Consider the following 16,419-nt stretch of genomic DNA (forward strand, 5'->3'; position numbering starts at 1 on the left):
ACCAATTGCATACTATTCAGCCTTAAAAAAGAAAGAAAGTTTGCCATTTGCGGCAACATAGATGGACTTGGAGGACATTGTGGTAAGTGAAGTAAGTCAAACAAAAACAAACACTGTAGGATATCACCTATATATGGAATCTAAAAAATACAGCAATCTACCGAATATAACAAAAAGAAGGGGAGACACAGATATAGAGAACAAACTAATGGTTGCCAGTGCGGAGGGGGAGGAGGGGGCAATACGGGGTGGGGAAGTGAGAGATGTAAACTACTGGGTGTACGATAGGCTCAAAGATGTATTGTACAACACAGGGAATATAGCCAATATCTTGTAATAACAGTAAATGTAAAGTGACCTTTAGAAAGTATATAAAAATTTTTTAAAACAGAAATCATACTGAAAATTGGAAACAATTTAAATGTCCATCAACAGGAAAATGCACATATAAATTATTGTACTTCCCTACATGGGAATCCTACATAGTGAGGAAAGTACATGAACTAGACAGATCTTTACGTGTCAGCATGGATGAACCTAGCAAAGATAACACTAAAAAAAGCAAGTAAGAAGAGAAAACATAGCAGAATACTATATGAGGTTGAAGAATACTTAAAAATGTAGCCTAAATAGAAAGACATCCATGCAGTGATGGAGACCAAGTTCAGAAGAGTGGTTACCCAGGGTCAGCTGGGGAGTGGCTGTGTTTGGGAAAGTGGTCACAGCAGGCTCTTCAACAGGAATGGTAATGTTTCAGTTCACACGCTGGCTGGAGGACGGAGGAGTGTCTGCGATATTATAATGTGAGCATGCTGCATGTGAAAGCCATTGCTGACCACATCTAGGGGATCTGATACGCGGGAGCTGGTAGTGGGTGGAGGCATCCAGAAGGTGGTGGTAGAAGAGGAACGTTGTATGCATAACGCCTAAGGCCTGACCAGAGAACGACCACTGTTCTAGAAACTGGACACAAATCCAACTTCTACGACCAATGTTAAAAGACAAACTGAGGCATATTTAAAATAAGACTTTACGTGAGCAAAAATAGATTCAATTCAGGCACCACCAAAGCGGAAATGGTGAGGAGCACTCCAGCCACAGGAGCTGCAGAGATGTTTATTTTAAAAGGGCAGAAGCAAAGCAAGGAAATGACTGACCTGTTATAACTTTAAAGCCTAGTTGGTGGTTTGTGACTCGTTGTCCTCAGCAGTGTTCGCCACCCTGAGGCGTTGACAGGCTTAGATTTTTGTTGGTTTTCGTAGGTGGCCGCATCACTAGAGCCACCGCAGGCTAACGGCCTCCTTGCAGGGTTAATTTACTAACACCAGTTGTCTGAGTCCTTACTCTTACTCAGTCACTTCACTTCCTACGCCTCAGTTTCTCTTCTGGAAAGTGGATATTCAGTAGTAAATTCTCTGTGGAGTTGTCAGTACCAAACAAAGTGATTATTAGTAACCACGATCATGTCCTGAATGCATGGAACACGTCACCATTTGCCAACTACCGTGTCAAGTTAGCAGAAACTACAGAAATTAAGAGCTCTCCGCATAAATTCACACACCCGTGCACCAGGTAAGGGACCACAGGCAGATGTTCACTCAGCCTTTCGTGTGTCCCTCACGGAGTGCACGCTCTCTCCCGGGTGGGGGGAGCACAGACACTTACGGGAGTTTACTTTTAAAATGCGTTGATACAACCAGGTCTCAGTTTTGTTTGGATGAGTCAGCAAACGCTTTTTGGAAACCCCAAATTCTCCACACCTCGTACGTTTCGCGGTGCCTTAGTCTCAGAGCTCAAGCCCCTACTCTTCAGGCCGCGTCACCATGGGAGACAGGGCTGTGTGCGGACGCACGGCGAGCGTGCTGACGTCCTCGAGCCCCGCCCCAACGGTCCCGCCCGCTGACGTAAACCCCAGCCCCGCGGCGTGGAGGGCCTAGATGCCTGCGCCAACACCAGGCCACGCGGGGTCTCCGGAGCGCGGCATGCAGGGGTTGGCGTAGCTGGGGCCCGTGGCCCTGTGTCTTCTGGCTGCGACGCCGGTCCTGCGCACGCTGCGGGGCCCAGCCGCCGGGCGGTGGGCGCCCGAGGGGCCGGGGCCCCCAGGCGGGTGTGGCCATCGTGTCCGCAGCCAGCGTCCCCGAGGCCGTGCTCGGGCCATGATCACTCGGTGAAGCTGCGCCGGGGCAGCGCGGCCGACTTCTTTCCGCGCTCTGAGGACCTGTGCGCGCTGCAGGACTTGGTGCCTCTGCCCTCCGTGCGCGCTTCCCTGCGGGACGCCCCGCTGGACTTAAGGCCGACCGCCTCCGCGGGGTGCACTGGGCGCCGCTCCTGAGCACCCGCTGCCCCTGATCTGTATCCAGAGCTTCTTCCAGCCACGGCTTGTTGAGACAGGTTTGTACTTCCCGCTTCCAGGGCCCCTCGTGTTGGCACTGAGAAGCGGGGTTTTCGATGGTGCAAGGTGGAGGGTGGGCACTAGAACCAGTGCCCAGTGCCCGGGTGTGCGTGCACTAGACCGGGCATGCGGCCTAGGACTCCTGCCAGCTCGGTGACCCCGGCCGAGTGCCTTAAGGCTTCTAGGTCTCAGTGTTCTCATCTGTAGCGTGGGCTTAACAGGTCCCAGTCTCTGTGGTGGTTACAAGGATGCACTGTGTTAATGCTTCTAGACTCTACAAAGTAGAACACTTAGCACAGTTTGGAGCATCATTAATTGTTGCACAGATGTTACCTGGTCTGTTGAATGACTTTGCCTGGTACACACCAAAGCGATTAGGGAATGGATATATCCCAGCTTCATTTCCTTTCCATTAAAACAGGGTTCAGGACAAAAATTTTTTTTTCAATAGTCGTATCATATAGTGCAAAGATCACCGGTGTGAAGGCAGCTTAGGGTTTGAAGTCCAGGGCTTATGCTGTCTGTGGCCTGGGCAGGCTTCTTTTGGACTACAATCCCCACACTTGTAAAATGACATTAATAACCACTCTTTCTGTGGGTTCTTAGAATTAATTAAGCAGGTTATGTGTGTAAAGTAGCCTGGCACTCGAATGAGTTGTCAGAACCAAGAGCTGCTGGAGACGATGCTTCTGCCCTAGGTAATCTCCCCTTCTACTGGGCGGCAGGTAAACACAAGCACAGTAGTCAGTGCTCTGGAAGAAGTGAGTTCTGGTGCTACAGAGCACAGAATCTTTTTTTAAAATTTAATTATTATTTTATATTGGAGGTTAGTTGATGTACAATATTGTGTTAGTTTCAGGTGTACAGCAAAGTGGTTTAGTTATTCATATATCCATTCTTTCTCAGATTCTTTTCCCATACAGTTTGTTCCAGGCTATGGAGTAGAGTTCCCTGTGCTATGCAGTAGGTCCTTGTTGATTATCTGTTTTATATAGAGTCGTGTGTATATGTTAATCCCAAACTCCTAATGTATCCCCCCCCCACCTTTCCCCTTTGCAGAGCACAGAATCTTGGAAGGGAAAGTTCAGGGTAGGCTTCTTGGAGGAGGTGCCATCCTTTCTAAGGATATGTAGAAGCTCCTGGGGTGGCAGGAGAGAGCAGTGTGTGTTGAAGTTTGAGAAATAAAAGAAAATATGGCAAAACTATTGTACAGGACTGCAACTCAGGGTTTGGGAAAGAAATGAGAGTTGATACTGGAAACTTAGTGGGGCCCAAGAGAAGGGGGTCTTGTTTGTCCTGTCAGAAGTTTGGGTGTTTATCCTGAAGGCTGTGGGAAACACCAAAGAAGAGTGAGATGGACTTGTGGTTTAGAGGCTCACTCGGACCTCCATGTGGAAGGCAGTTGATTTGGTGCAGGCTGAGTTGTAATCTGAGGGTCCCACTTAAGTTATAAAAGGTGGGACTGGATTTTGCAGATCTGAGAGAGAATGGGTGAGGCCTGGTGACCAGTTAGAAAAGGGAGGGCAGCAAGCGTGGGTGACAGTTTACAGCTGCATCTTTTTGAGAGATACAGAGCACAGTAGAAAGGGATTGGGGGTGGCGAGAGGATCTTACTTCATCTTCAGTGCTTTAGAGGGGCCTGGTAGACGGGTCTGGACCCAAGGTACAGATCTGGGCTTTTTGGGAGGACAGGTGTTTGAAGGCATGGTAGAGACTTAGGTTACCCACAAGAAGATCCAAAGAATCATAGGTCTGAGAGATTTTTAAGTGGGTATATTTGAGGATGTTTATAAGCTGTGAGAAAGTAACCAGCAGAGTAAGGGTATGAAGATGTAGGAGAGGAAATGATTGTTCATTTGTTTTCAAAAAGCTGAATACTCATCGTGTGCCTGGACCTCTTCCAGGATCTGGGGTTCTCACCTCGTGTTACCTCTTCTGCAAGGACAGTTCAACTCATCCCCTGGTGAAGAGAAGTCAGATTATTCTTTGCATCCCATTCAGGTATAAGAACTGTTCTGTACCTCTGAAGGGACTTTACTTAACCAGAGTAATAAGTTAGAAATCAAAAGAAATTAGAGCTGGAAGGGACCTTAAAGGCCACTGTACTTAATTTTGCCTAATATTTTACATTGAATGTAAGAAAAATTTATTGTAGAGCCCATTCTCTTCAGAGTTCCTTCACTGAACTTTCTTTATGTCTTGCATCCAGTGGGTCTGTCTTGTAAATTTTGGCCTCCTCCTAAATTTGCTTCTTCATCCATATTACATTTGGCCCAGACTATGGCAGAAACTCCTGGGTGGTTCACGGCCCCTGGATTCAGTTCCTCTAAGTTCATCCGCCTGCTCGGGTTAAGTGATCTTCTAACATAAAAAGATGTGCTTAAAATAATGCTGCTAATGGCTTGCCCACACAGTTACTGCATACTAGCCGCCCAGCGTGTGCTCTGCACGGAGGCGTGTAATCTGAACTGTGTTCGGCCAAGCCTCATAGGGCTCTTTGCCCTGAGGAAGGGGAGCTTTTTGTGATCACTCCCTTTATCTAGTCGGTCCTTCAGCAGCGGGGAGCCTTTTTCTAATCAGCGGAGGCACCCTTACTCAGCCAGTGGTAGCCCCAGGTCTCACCACCTGTGGGATACAAGCCATGCTTTCTCCCAGGCTTGCTTGGGCCAACATCTCTTTCATTTCTGTCTCTTCTCACACTTGGACCCCTGGTCTTTAGTCATCCCCACCTGCAGTATTTACAGTGCCCAGCAGGAGTCAGGCTTGAGTGTCTTTTCACAGATGTTCCCTCTGCAGTTAATGCACCTCCTACTCCAACTCTGCATAGCCTCATCTTTCTAGATTCTGCTTCAGGGTTATCATGAAGCCATCACTTGGATATAACATTCTGCCTCCAAAGGAACCTCTGTGCATAAAGGTTATGTTTCTTTATCTCATGTGATTGAAATTTTGAGTTTACACATGTCCCTCCTTAATGAAGGCTTTAAGGGCAGGAGTCGTTTCTAATCCTTAGCACAGAGCAGATGCTTTTTTTAAATGCTTTTTAATGATGATAAAATGTGTGTTTTAAATCACTTATTTTACAATAACTTTGCTTTAGCTTCTGGCAGAAATAAAGTTTACAGAAGTCGTGTTCCTGTGAAAAGAAATAAAGATGTGACCTTCCAATTGTGTAGAGCTCTTAAACACTGTGTAAGTGCATCGGGTGCGCTAAGGAACGTGGAGCTAAGTGGGCTAGTTGTGAGAGAGAGAGGCTTAACTATGTTAACAAAGGTAAGCCTTCATTGTGTCCTGCCAACATTTGATAGTTGCTTTTGGGGCAAATTAAACCAGTAAAATTTTAAACTCTTCCTCCATATTAAAGGGATTGAATAACTTGGCCACTTTGGTGCACCTGTGTCTTGTGAATTGTCCAATTGGAGATGGAGGTTTAGAAAGCGAGTTTCAGTCTTGTTTATGTCTCTTCCCATCAGACTGGTCTCGTGATTTCCTACACACCATGTTACTTCCTGTCTACCTTTCCTTGGTGTTGTTCATGCCTGGATTGTCTCCTGTACCTGCTCAAACCTTGGTCCATTCTCATTTGTACCATGAAATTTTGTCATGCTGGATACTGTCAGAACTAATTTTACTTAACTTTGTGTTAAGCCACAAACCACACATTTTGTATATTTTCTGTGTTTTGTGTTTGTCTATATTTTTATGGTTTCTCTTCAAGAAATATTATGGGAAGGGAAATAGCAAGATGTAAAGAGCAAAAAAGTCATCATTCTCTTTAAATTGTTAGGACATCTATCTGCAGTCATAATTATGATGCACCGTGTTATGTGTTAAAATAGTAAATACATGTAACGTCCCGTAGGAGCAGCAAACTCAGTGGTGTTGGTGAGGGTGTGTCATGGAAGTAATCACAAAGCAGGTGACTGTTGGTTGGGGTCCTGAAACATTAGTGTGCCTTCCCTGTGTCCAGTAGTGGTCTGGAGGGGTCAGGAAGCCTGCTTTTCAATTTGAGGGAACAGAGAGTTTGAGGTCCTCTCTCTTCTATTGCTCTAGTATACTGCATAGCAGCTAATAAAATACTGGGTTTATAGTTGACGTTTAAATCACTGATTGATCATTAAGATTGGGATGTATCTTTGGAAATGAAAATAGGAAGAATCTTATGCTTTTTCTTTTTTTCTTTTTTTCCCTATATCTGAAAAGGTATGTAGTACTTTGCTGAGTGGTTGGGAATAAAGTTTGCAGTATTCAGTGTATTCAGTTTTAGTATCTAAATAGAATTAAACTGTTGCTGTAAACTGGAATAGCACTTTGTTACTGACAAGTTTTAGAATGCATCTGTTCGTCAATTACCTGTTTGGGCAGATTGTAGTTAATGATTTTGAGAATGTGGCTATAAACCTCCAATTGACTCAAGAAAAGCAAATAAGTCAAGATTGACAAATGTATAGGCTCTTCATCTTATTGTGTGTGTGGATTTTTTTTTTCCTTTTAGTTATTTGTCAAGGTATAAAGAATTCTATCACACTTAAGACAAGTTAAGTAAACTTCACGGGGTGTATTCTGACATGGCAGGGAGCAGATCACATGGCCTAGATCTTAAAGGTGATTTTATGTTTAAACTTTCATGAAAACATACGTGATTGAAACACATTAATATATTGATACAGAGGGCAGTTAATTTTTGTCTTTTTTTTTTTTTTTTTTGCGGTACTGTTGTGGCCTCTCCCGTCGCGGAGCACAGGCTCCGGACGCACAGGCTCAGCGGCCATGGCTCACGGGCCTAGCCCCTCCGTGGCATGTGGGATCTTCCCGGACCGGGGCACGAACCCGTGTCCCCTGCATCGGCAGGCGGACTCTCAACCACTGCGCCACCAGGGAAGCCCTATTTTTTGTCTTTTGATACATGTGAGTGCAGCTTTCATTTTGCTGAAAGAATATGACCACTTTTCAGTTTGGGATTCTACCATTTAATAAAGATAGTCCACTTAATTTTAGAAATAAGAGATTTAATATATAATACCTAATAATACTTTTATGTATTTTTTTTACTGAAAACATTTATTGTAATACTGTGAAGAAACTATGCCGTTATAGTCTTCAAGACTTAAATGAATCAAGTGTTTATTAGCTGCTGTAGTTTTTAAACTAATAAAAATCAGTACAAAAAAAAAATCAGTACATCAGCAATTTGTAAATACAGTTTTTAAAATGATACCTTAAAACTTTACAGTGGTTATTATGACTGTATTTAGGCCTAAAGTTATTTAATAATTTGATATGAAGGCTTTTTAATAGTTTGATGATGCAGCTCAGGGATAGGTAAACTCTGGCTGGTAGGCCAGATGCAGCCCGTTGCCTGGTTTTGTAAAGGAAGTTTTTTTGGAACATAGTCGCACCCATTGTTTACATGGTAGTTATGGCTACTTTCACCCTACGCCAGTGGGGCAGAGTAGTTGCAACAGAAACTGTATAGCCCACAAATCTGGAAATGTTTAAATTTAGATTTTAAAAATTGAAAAATTCTTTGAGCCTATACAGGGCAAGTCCATTGACCCCTGAGGTAGAAAACAGTCAAGAACTTGGGTGCCGAAGCCAAGTGGCCTAGGTTCAAATTCCCTTTCTCCCATTTCATAGCTAGTGACCATGGGCAAATCACTTAACCTCTATGCCTCATTATGAGGTTTAAATGCACTCATTTGTATAAATAGTGCCTGGCACATACTAAGCACTGTGTAAGTGATTGCTGTTGTTTCTCCTTGGAGCTTTTATAAGTTATTGTTAATAGAAAAATGACACTAATGATTTTCCTTTTAGAGTAACAAAGGCACTTTGAGTCTTTTATTTTTTCAAGAATGTAGTAAGACTTTTTTCATTTACAGTCAGTGTTCCCTGTTACCAAAATTTACTTTATGAATATAAAGAACTGAATGTCTTTAAGACAGTACTTTTGCTTAAATGTCAAACCATTATTTTTCCAAGGCACATCAAACTGGCTGTGCATAGTCCAGGCCTCTAAAGCTTGTGTGCATACCCTAGGTAGCATGTGAGATATACATTTTGTAAATATAGTTTTTAAAATAATGCTTGAGACTTCCCTGGCAGTCCAGCAGTTAACACTATGTGCTCCCAATGCAGGGGGCTTGGGTTCGATCCCTGCTCCAGGAACTAGATCCCACGTGCCTGCCATAACTAAGAGCCCACATGCCCCAACTAAAATATCCGGCATGCTGCAACTAAAGACCTGGCACAGCCAAACAAACAAATAAATAAATCTTTATAAAAAATAAGTAAAATAAAATAATGCCTTAGGAGTTAGGAAAAGAAAATATTAGAACATTTTTACCTTTGTATTATTTTAAAAAATCTGTGTAGTTTATCATGTACATAAATTATATGTATGGAACTTTGTGTATATAATTTGTTAATAAATAAGATGCATATTAGAAAGTTTTCTTATGGTTTGCCCAGTCAGGTGTTTGGAGACCATTGGAGGACAGAATGATGAAATTTAGAGCCTCAGCAATGATAGAATTTAGAACCAATTCCCTGACTTAGAAGATAAGGAAAATAATTCATAGACTGTAATTGAGTTGTCCAACTTTACATAAGTGTTCAGAAACAGGCTATCCAGTGGCTAGAATCTAATCACTGACCGAGTAGAATCTGGGTCACTGGACTCGTAAACCAGAAGTGACTGTTGAATTTCTCAGGTTGATGCTCCTGGCATATATGCTTGATATGTGTGTGTGTGTAAATCTCTGACATAATAAGCCATACTCAGTAGGCACACCCTGTTTCCTTATTCAGGCATCTTAATTTCATCCCATTAAATCTTTGACATATCAGACTACCAGAAAGCATGAAGAAACCTGGGCTGAGAGTCTTCGTTCCAGGAGACCTGATCTTGACTGTATGGCTGGTTTGAGGCGCATCACTCTGAACTGCATCACGCTCATTGGTGACCTGGGTGCAAGTGCTTTGGCAGAATCTCTTAGTGAGGATTTATGGCTTAGAGGTAAATTCTAAAATTGAAAATATTGAATTTTTAATATGAAATATGCTTAGCTTTGGGCATGATACTATTGTGATAGGATTTTTTAAAGCCTCATTTTACTGATAGCTTTTATTTTGCTTTTAAACTTTCTTTAAGAGTTGCGTATATCCTTTATAGAAAATACAGAGTAACAAGAGAACAATTACCTGTAATTTTAATACCCAGACATAATCACTGTTCATTTTGGTGTATATACTTTCAGTCTTTTTTTCCTACAAATATATTTGTACACTTAGGGATTACAAAAATAGAATTGTAGTATACTTGCTATTTCATATTCCTGCTTTTTTCACTTAATGATGTATCATGTAGTATTGCGTCGTATTGATGTCCCATAGTTTAATCAATTCTTTGCAATTTGATTTAGACAGTTTGCTTTTCCCTGTCAGAAACAATGTGAATACGTTGTATATACATCTCTGTGTCCATCGGGATTACTTCTGTAGAATAAGGTACTACAAGTGGAATGACTAAGTGTGACATATTTTTAAGACTTTTGATACACATGGCCAAATTACCACCCAGAAATGCTATGCCAATTTATAGTCCACCCCAACAGTAGATGTGAAGCCTGCCTCTCACAAACAGTGGCTTGTAGCACTTGTAAAAAAATGTAAGACTACAAAAACGAGTACCTCTCCATTTTCTATGCAAGTGGGATTACTCCAAATTTTATAACTTTTTTCAATTAATTTAGTATGAGCATTTTAGCAAGTCAGTAAATTTGCATCTCCTGCATCATTTTTTGTGATTGTTCAGTATTTCACTATATGAATATGCCACAGTGCACGTAGCTTATCCATGCTTGTATATAAGCTTTGTCCAGTTTTTCAGTTACAAATAGTACTCTGATATATATCCTTACCTATATCTCTGACTATTTCTTTTGGTTAAATTCTTAGAAAGAGAGTTGTTGGATCAAAAGGGTATAGACATTATTTAAAGGCTTTTCTTACAGAATCTTGGCTTCATCTGATAGGAAAATAACTACATTTTGTTTTATTTTGTATTCATTTGATTTACTGGTGAGGTTTACTGGCTGTTTGTATTAATTTGGCTATTTGGTTAATTATACCCTGTGTCCATTCTTCTGTAGTGAGAGTTTGTAAGGGTTGTATCATATCCTGTCAGATCTGTATGTCTTACTTGCTATTTCTGTGTGTCATGGGGGTGTTGAAAGACTCCAGTTATTTTAATGTGATGGTCCACACAACACTTAAAAAAAAGACTCATCGTAGTTTCCTTTCATGTAATATTTTTTAATACCTGTGCTTTGGTGATGATCCCTTTGGTTTAAATGAGTAGGTTGTTCAGCCCCAGAACTACTAGAATTCATGTTCAGTGTTTCTGGTTTTTGTCTGACTTTTTATGGAGAGAGTTCTTGACCATCATACTTTCATGATAGGTTTTTACTATGTATTCTCTATTCACACATTGTTTGAATTTGTTATTATTTGTATCCTCTTAGACTTGTCCTTTTTTCCTCTAAAACTAACAGTTATTACATTTCTTCTATTTTGTTTTCCCCTTTTAGCTAGTTTCAAGTGTGATTTGGAGCTGAAGATCATGATCAAAAGAATGCAGTGCATTTCTGAGCTCCACCAGGTTTTGCTTGTGAGGTTTACATGCCTCTGCCGCCCTTGCTAATTATGAACTGAGATTCATTTTGTGATGCTTTTTGCTCATACGTTATATACAGTTATTCTTCAGTTCTGTAATTGTAAAATATGTTGGATGATTTATTGATACTAAAGCCAGGGTTATCATTGCACATTCAAGAAGAGGTTTTTAAACTGGATCATGCATTATGTGTGTGCATATACGTTTCTGTTTTTTTCCATACCCAAAATTACAAACCTGCCATGACTTGTCTTGTGCAGGACTCTTCCACACGTGAGAAAATGAGAGTTGTCTATATGTTAAATCTGTAGAGTTAGGAAGTGACCTTTGTCTTTCATCGAAAGCACTTGACCTGTAGCAGTGTGGCCTCACCAGTGAAGGAGCAAAGGCTTTACTAAAGGCCCTTGAAACCAACAGAACTCTGCTCGTTCTGGATATAAGAAAAAATCCACTTGTTGGTATGTGGTCACTTTTTTGAAATTGATAAACACGTAGCAAAACAAAAAGAATTTGTTCACGTATTGACAGTTTTTAAAAATTTAATGTGTTTAACTTTGCTCATCACACACAGTTGGCCCTTGAACAACATGGGGTTAGTGGTGCCGACCCCTACGCAGTTGAAAATCTGGGTATAAGTTTATAGTCAGTGGTTCCACATCTGTGGATTCAACCAACCTTGGATCGTGTAGGACGATAGTACATATTTATTGAAAACTATGCGTGTGTCAATGGACCCGCGAGGTTCAAACCCATGTTGTTCAAGCTTCAACTGTACTTTTCTAGTGTTGCACTTCCCTTATGTTTTTAGCAGATAATGTAGTAATTAAAGTGAATTTTACTTGTAAATTGTTCTTATCTCGACTCTGAATAGAGGTGAACCTAGATACTAAGCCTACTTCCACCAAGAGCATTTTTTCCTGTGCAACCTCTGAGTTCTTGCCAGGAGCACTTTATTCATTTGTCAGAATCACAAGCAATTTTTTAAATATCTTCTGTGTGCCAGATATGGGTTTAGGCACTAGGGATAAAGCAGTGAACCAGACAGACAAAAGTCTTGCCCTCGTGGAGCTTACATTCTAGTGAAGGAGTTCAGATAGAAATGAGTAAACAGATAAGTAATATAATTTTAGAGAGTAGGAAGTGCAAAAATATCTTAAAGTAAGGAGAGTGAGGGAGTTCAGATAGAAATGAGTAAACCGATACGTAATATAATTTTAGAGGGTAGGAAGTGCAAAAATATCTTAAAGTAAGGAGAGCGAGGGAGAGCAGGTAGGACTCCATTGGATAGGTTTGTTAGGGGACAGCTTCACTGGAGAAGTGGCATTTGAACAGGGACATGAATGAAGAGAGGAGCAAGCCGTGGAAGAACTGGAGTAAGCACATTCCAGGACAAGGAGGCAATGAGTATGCAGGCATGTAGGTGGGTGGAGTATTTAAGGAAAAGCAAGGAGGCCAACATGGCCAGAGTACCGAGTGAAGAAGAGTGTGGTATGACATGAGGTCAAGGAGCTAGCCAGGGGTCTGCTCTTGTAAAGTCTTGAAGGCCAGAGTAAAGATGTGGATTATTCTAAATGAGTAGAGGGGTTTGAACTGGAAAAAGGCATGATCCAAATAGTGTATGAATAAGGTGACCTGGTATAGAGAATGGACTTGGGAGGATAAAGAAGAGAAACAGGGAGACCAGTTAGGAGACTGTCACAGTGCTCCAAATAAGAGATGTTTATGGCCTAGGTTAGGTTGGAAGTTTGGAGCAAGTGAAAAGTGGTTGAATTCAGGTTGTGTTTTGAGGGTGTAGCTATCAAGACCTGCAGATAGGTTAGATGTGGGGTATGAAGGAAACAGTAACAAGGAGACAAGTCGTTGATGATTATGTGTGCAACTGGGTGCTATCACTTAGAAGAAGGGGGCTGATGGGAGGAGCAGCTTTTGAGGGAATATATCAGGACTTTGGTTTGTTATCTTGGATGCCCTTTAGGTATCTAAGCGTCTGGATGGTGCTCAGACTGTACTTTCTATCCAAAGGTATCTAAAGCCACTTTAGATGCAAAATGTTTAAAGCTGACCTTTGCTGCTGCCAAAATAGTAGCCACTGTGGGCAGTCTGCAAGATGGCATCTTAGGTTTTTGAGGAAGAAATTAGAATACACAAAGGGGGAAATAAGTGTATAATTACATAATGTAGATTTCCTATTTAATTTTATGGGAAAAGCAATAATTAGTTGGCTTTTGGTTTTAAATGGAAATAGCCACTCATTGGGAAATAATTACTCTAATTTCAATTTATTTTACTTTAAGTCATTCTGTGCTGAAAGCAGTTACCAAAAAAGGTCTCCAGAATGGAAGGAGTGCCAAGTCAGAGGTATATAACATGTTTTAATTCTCTCGGAAGAATTTCTCTTTAATGGCTTGTTTTTCTTTCCTTCTTTTTTTTTTTTTTTTTTTTTTTTGCGGTATGCGGGCCTCTCCCTGTTGTGGCCTCTCCCGCTGCGGAGCACAGGCTCCGGACGCGCAGGCCCAGCGGCCATGGCTCACGGGCCCAGCCGCTCCGCGGCACGTGGGATCCTCCCGGACCGGGGCACGAACCCATGTCCCCTGCATCGGCAGGCGGACTCTCAACCACTGCGCCACCAGGGAAGCCCCTCTTTCCTTCTTAAAAGAAAATTATCAAGGTACTTTCTGCCATCTTAAAACTAAGTTTTTAGTCAAATGAAATGGCTTTTCTGTCTTTGAAAATGTTGTGTGATGCTTTAATTTAGCTTCCCAGAAATGCAGATTGAAGACCTTTTATTAACTTAAAATATCGTAATTTCTAATGAAGATCAAACCCTCCTAAACTACCTGGAACTTAAATGGCATATTTATCATTTCTCTCTCAGTACCAGTGGATAACTTCTCCATCGGTGAAGGAACCATCCAAAGCTTCTAGACGGAAAAAGAGAACTATAATTTTGGAAAGTGGTCGAAAAGGAAAAGCTACTATTAGAATTGGTAACTCTTTTTTTCTTTCTTTTTTTTTTTGCGGTACGCGGGCCTCTCACTGTTGCGGAGCACAGGCTCCGGACGCGCAGGCTCAGCGGCCATGGCTCACGGGCCCAGCAGCTCCGCGGCATGTGGGATCCTCCCGGACCGGGGCACGAACCCGTGTCCCCTGCATCGGCAGGCGGACTGTCAACCACTGCGCCACCATGGAAGCCCTCTTTCTTTTTTTTAATGCTACTAGAACTTATACCCCTTATATTTTCTGGTGTGCTAAAATTAAAACAGCTTTAATGGTTATTCCTTAACGGTTAATTACTTCCTTAACGGTAAGCTGTTAATATTATTTGTGGTTCTTATGGAACGTACCTAGGATGTTCCTGACACATAGTGTTTAATATTTATTAGATATTAATTTTAATATGATAAAGCTCTTGAAGTGACAAAATCCATATCCAGATACGAGGTCACCTTTTCTCCCTTCCATGTGGGGTCCAGGCCTTAGGAAAGAGGGAAGCATGTGATGTGTCTGTTGACAACCCCAAAATAAAATAAAGTAGGCAGAGCCCTTGGCACTTTACAGGTATGAATACCTTTTATTGTCATCAGAACCCTGTGAACAGACAGTGTTTTACCGCAGTGCAGACAGGTTAGGGTCAGGTGCAGCGGGGAACTGGGATCAGGCAGGATAAGAACATGGGGAGATTGGTGGGGGGGGGGCTGTTTCCAGAGCCTTTACTAAGGAAACAACAAAAATCACAGATGATAATGACTGTTTTTTCAAAATGCAGGAATCAGTGGAAAAACTAGAAATGATCATGTTCAGAATTGTCATCAGTTGTGTCTTAGTAGAAGTCAGTTACTTTCCCATAAGCCAGAAATAACACTGAAAAACAAGGAAAGATCCCATTTGCAATAGTCACAAAAATTAGTAAATATCTAGAAGCCAGTTCAGTGTTCTCCTGAAAAAGTTAGTGCAAAAGGATAGATGAAACATTTTAAACATATATGTTAACATTAATAAAATGTAATGTTAACATACGATCAATTAACGTATAAAGCCACGGGCAGAGGGAAACAGAGATCGGAGGAAAAGCCCAGAAACAGGTCCCTGTTTACTTGAGAATTGTATTTTAACTTAGACAATTTTACAGTCTAAGTTGACTTTTTGTCTAATTGATTGATTGAAGCATTGATAATTCATTTAAACAGAAATTAGATATTTGCATCATAGCATACACAAATTCTAGTCAGTCGAAAAGATGCAAAGGCAACTAAATGCAAGAAGCAAATATAAAATACAGGAGAGAATTTCTGTGTAAGTGTAGGGAGTACAGAAGCCTTCCTAAGTAAGCCATAAAACTCAGAAGCCATAAAGTAAAAGATATTTAATTCCATGAAAATTTAAAACTTTTCTACAGTTCAAGACGTAAACAAAACAAAATGACAGACACCAAAGTTGGGTAGTGTATTAACATATAAAGGTTACTGTTGATATAGAGAAGAACCCACAAATAAATGAAAAAGGATAAGCAAATTTTAAAAAGGCAGGGGGTGGTTTCTACCTGTATGAGCAAACAACTCGGAAGAAACACAGCTGGCTACTAGACAGTTGAAGAGGGGCCAACTTCTTTAGGAAATGCAGATTAAAACCATGGGATTTTCTTCCCCTCTGATGGGCAGAAATTCTAAAGACTGATAACATCTGGTGTAGACGAGGGAACAAACACACTTTGCCTATGTTAAGTATAATAAATGTGTTCAATTTTGGAGTGAGGTTTGCAGCGTCCATCAAAGTTCAAAACTCTCTTGCTCTTTGACCAAAGACTTTTACTTCTAGGCACCTGCCCTCTGCCAGTACTGTGCCTTGCACAGAAGTGTGCATAAAATCAGGCACCCGCAAGTCCAATGAGGGATACTTACATAATGGGGAAAATCTAGAGACAACCCGGATGTCCTTCAGGAGGGGTCTGATGAAGGAAATTAGGATCCATCCGTGGTATGGAGTAACGTGTGTGTGGAGAACGGGGAAGGCCTGTGAGCAAACTGGGAAGATGACCTGATACGTCATGAGGTCAAAAGGAAAAAGAGCAGGTGTAGAAAAGGACATTTCTATGATTCCACTTAGAAAGCCACAGTGTTTGTATTTGTAAATACTATGTATATATATATGTACATACGGAAACACGCATATATACACGTATACACATTTGTGTATCTGATCCTGAAAATGCACAAAAGACTGTTATTGGCAACCACCTCTATGGAAGGGAATAGATCTTTATATTTTTACTCTAGTTTTCCTAATCGTGTGCAAATTTAGAGTTAATTTTTTATTTAAAAGTTAGGCAGTCAGGAGAGGCCTAGTGACTGTT

The 16,419-nt window shown here is 41.3% G+C and overlaps 1 pseudogene across 1 annotated transcript in view; it reads left to right on the forward strand.

The window, feature by feature from the left end:
• Positions 1 to 16,419, forward strand: part of LOC309799283 — a 67,675-nt pseudogene that overhangs the window by 1,605 nt on the left and 49,651 nt on the right. Inside the window, exons 2-3 of the transcript in view lie at positions 2,133 to 2,292; positions 2,413 to 2,465. The product of the transcript in view is annotated as an uncharacterized misc_RNA (transcript). The remainder of the gene's footprint in view (positions 1 to 2,132; positions 2,293 to 2,412; positions 2,466 to 16,419) is intronic.

The sequence above is a fragment of the Mesoplodon mirus genome, assembly GCF_964341445.2.
Source record: "Mesoplodon mirus genome assembly, chromosome: 3".
Taxonomy (NCBI): Eukaryota; Metazoa; Chordata; class Mammalia; order Artiodactyla; family Ziphiidae; genus Mesoplodon; species Mesoplodon mirus.